Source organism: Pristis pectinata, chromosome 4 (genome assembly GCF_009764475.1).
Source record: "Pristis pectinata isolate sPriPec2 chromosome 4, sPriPec2.1.pri, whole genome shotgun sequence".
Lineage (NCBI taxonomy): Eukaryota > Metazoa > Chordata > Chondrichthyes > Rhinopristiformes > Pristidae > Pristis > Pristis pectinata.
Window position 1 is genome coordinate 251,573 of NC_067408.1, and position 3,429 is coordinate 255,001.

Genomic DNA, 3,429 nt, shown 5'->3' on the forward strand with positions numbered 1-3,429 from the left:
CACCGGTTGTACACCCTGGGAGTGCCTTGCAAAACAAAAAGTCTTCCAAAGCGTCTCCTTTCCAGCAATATCAAACATAAACCAACAACTGCGCAGCACTGGCAACATCCGTACTTTCGTCGAGCTGAATCGCAAATCTGACTTGCTGAAGACGTGCTATCAGCTGGCTCTGTATACCTTCCACCATATCGGCAATTCTTCTGCTTACTGTGTTATCAGACAGTGGAATGGCTTTCAGTTTTTGACTGGATTCTTTCCCCAGTACAACTTCGCACATATCTGCTGCTGCAGGCAGTATAAGCTCTTCTCCAATTGTGTGAGGCTTTCTGGAACGTGCTATTCGTAATGCTACCAAATATGATGCACGAAGAGCCTTCTCATTTACATTGGCGCAGGCTGTCATTTTGCCTTTCTGCTTGAGGTACAGCTTCTTTTGCCGCTCAAAATATTCCTTTGGCTTACTGGCAATATCTGGATGCACTGTTGTTAAATGGAGCTTCAATTTCGTTGGTTTCATTGCATCATTGGACAGTGTTTGCAAACACACAACACAGAGAGGTTGGTCCGCATTTGTTCCCACTGCGATGAAGCCATATGAAATGTATTCTGGATCGTACTTGCATTGTTTTCTCTTTCAGTCACCCTTATCCCTTTCATAGAACCATAGAACCATACAGCACAAAACAGGCCCTTCGGCCCACCGTGTCGTGCCGTCCATCAGACCACCCTCACACTACCTAACCCCTTCCTCCCGCATATCCCTCTATCTCACGTTCCTCCATATGCCTATCCAACAAGCTCTTGAACCTGTTCAATGTATCTGCCTCCACCACCACCCCAGGCAGTGCATTCCATGCACCAACCACTCTTTGGGTGAAAAACCTCCCTCTGACATCTCCCCTGAACCTCCCACCCATAACCTTAAAGCCATGACCTCTCATCTTGAGCATTGGTGCCCTGGGAAGGAGGCGCCGACTGTCTACTCTATCTATTCCTCTCAATATTTTATATAGCTCTATCATGTCTCCTCTCATCCTCCTCCTTTCCAGTGAATAAAGCCCTAGCACCTTAAGCCTCTCCTCATATTCGATACTCTATACTCAATTCATCAGAATCTCCTGGTTTCTCATCAGCTTTTCTCTTCAGAAATTTCTCCATACTCAGCAACACACACTGGACAGTCTAATTACTATTACTGATAAACAAAATTATCAAAACTAATCTAAAATTTACACGCTTGCACACTTTTCGTTTAACAGTGACGTCACTGTGGCGTAAATGCACGGTAAGTAAACAATATTATTAAGGCACACCAACAACGTCACTCAGTCTCACTAACAATTCAGTGCACAACAAAATAGTAGTGATAGTGAACACAACTGACTGCTCTGACTACACAAATCAAATCATAAGCGGCAGCTTACCAGAAGGGAACACCGTTTAAGTCTATAACAGATAGAATAGATATGGCTGATTTTCTGAATAGTGGAAAACTGGAGCAAGCAAGTAAACTACGTCTTTGTAACAGGTCACTTTTCCATTTTTTTCTTGGCTTGCTCACGGACCCCCAGCTGTCCGTGGACCACAGGTTGAAAACCTCTGTCGTATGGGACATATAAGACCACTATCTCCCTGAAACTCTCCCAATGGCCCTTCAACCCCTTGTCCCGCTACCTTCCCTATGATTAGGGTGCAGAGGAGATTTACTAGGATGCTGCCTGGTTCAGAGAGTATGCATTATGAGGAGGAACTAAGGGAGCTGGGGCTTTACTCTTTGGAGAGAAGAAGGATGAGAGGAGACATGATAGAGGTGTACAAAATAGTAAGAGGAATAGATAGAGTGGACAGCCAGCACCTCTTTCCCAGGGCACCAATGCTCAACACAAGAGGGCATGGCTTTAAAGTAATGGGTGAGAAGATCAAGGGAGATATCAGAGGACGGGTTTTTCCCAGAGAGTGGTTGGGGCGTGGAATGCGCTGCCTGAGGTGGTGGTGGAGGCAGATACATTGGTCAAATTCAAGAGATTACTAGATAAGCAAATGGAGGAATTTAAAACAGAGGGATATATGGTAGGAAGGGGTTAGATAGTCTTAGACGAGGTTTAAAGGTCGGCACAACATTGTGGGCAGAAGGGCCTGTATTGTGCTGTACTGTTCGATGATAAGGCCCAGGACTGCTCTCTCTCCAGCAGCACCATCCACATACTGTCTCAAAAAGCTGTGCTGCACTGACTTTAAAAATTCCACCCATTCTTAGTCTTTTACACTGAGGTGATCCCACTTAACATATTTGTAATAGACGTGAATGCCCTTGATGTCATTGTAGGAGGCATGGTCAGTAAGTTCACAGATGACGCGAAGATTGGTGGAGTTGTTGAAGGCATGGAAGGTTGTCTTTGTCTAGAGAGAGATAGCAATGTGTTGGTGAAATGGGCTGAAAAATGGCAGATGCGGTTTCGTCCAGATGAATGCCTCGGCTAATGAAGGCGATGCATTTTGGGAGTACCAATGTGGCTAGGACATATGCCCATGAATGGTAGGATCTTAGGGAGCAGTGACGAACAGAGGGACCTTGGAGTATGTCATCAATCCTTCAAGGTGGCAGCACAAGTAGATAATGCGCTTAGGAAGGCATATGGGATACTGGTTTCATTAGTTGGGGCATTGAATACAAAACTTTGGTTAGGCCTCAGCTGGAATACTGAATGCTGTTCTGGACACCACAATACAGGAAGGAAGTGATAGTGTTGGAGAGGGTGCAGAGGAGATTCACCAGGATGTTGCCTGGGATGGAGCAGTTCAGTGAAGAGGGGAGACTGGAGAAGCAGAAGAGGTTGAGAGGGCACATGATTGATGTATATAAAATAATGAGGGGTAGGAAAGCTATTGACCAAGTGTGAGGAGATGGGATTAGGGTGGGTAGGTGCCCATTGGTTGGTGTACATGTAGTAGACTGAATAGTCTGTTTCCAGTCCGTAAATAAGACATTTATTTATCAGTCACATGTACATCAAAACACACAGTGAAATGCATCTTTTTGCGTTACTGAGAATGTGACGGGGGCAGCCCGCAAGTGTCGCCACTCTTCCGGCGCCAACATAGCATGCCCACATAGCCCAACATAGCAATGACCACATTGCCCACGTAGCCCAACATAGCAACGCCTAAATCTCTGCAACTCTAATATTGCAAGTTTAAGCTATTCTTTTCTCCTCACATCTTTGAAGTTTGTTGATATATCCATCACCCTCATTCTGTTTCTAAGATCTACCCAGAGCCCTCAAATCAAGACTTAAGCTTGTATTTTGGGATTGGGCATTAGTTAGGAATGGGTGCTTATAAAGTGCTGCCATCATTTCTTCCTCACCCACTCTCACCAGTTAACACCCTCCATCTCTGTGCATTCAAAATAAAACACAGGCACTCCTG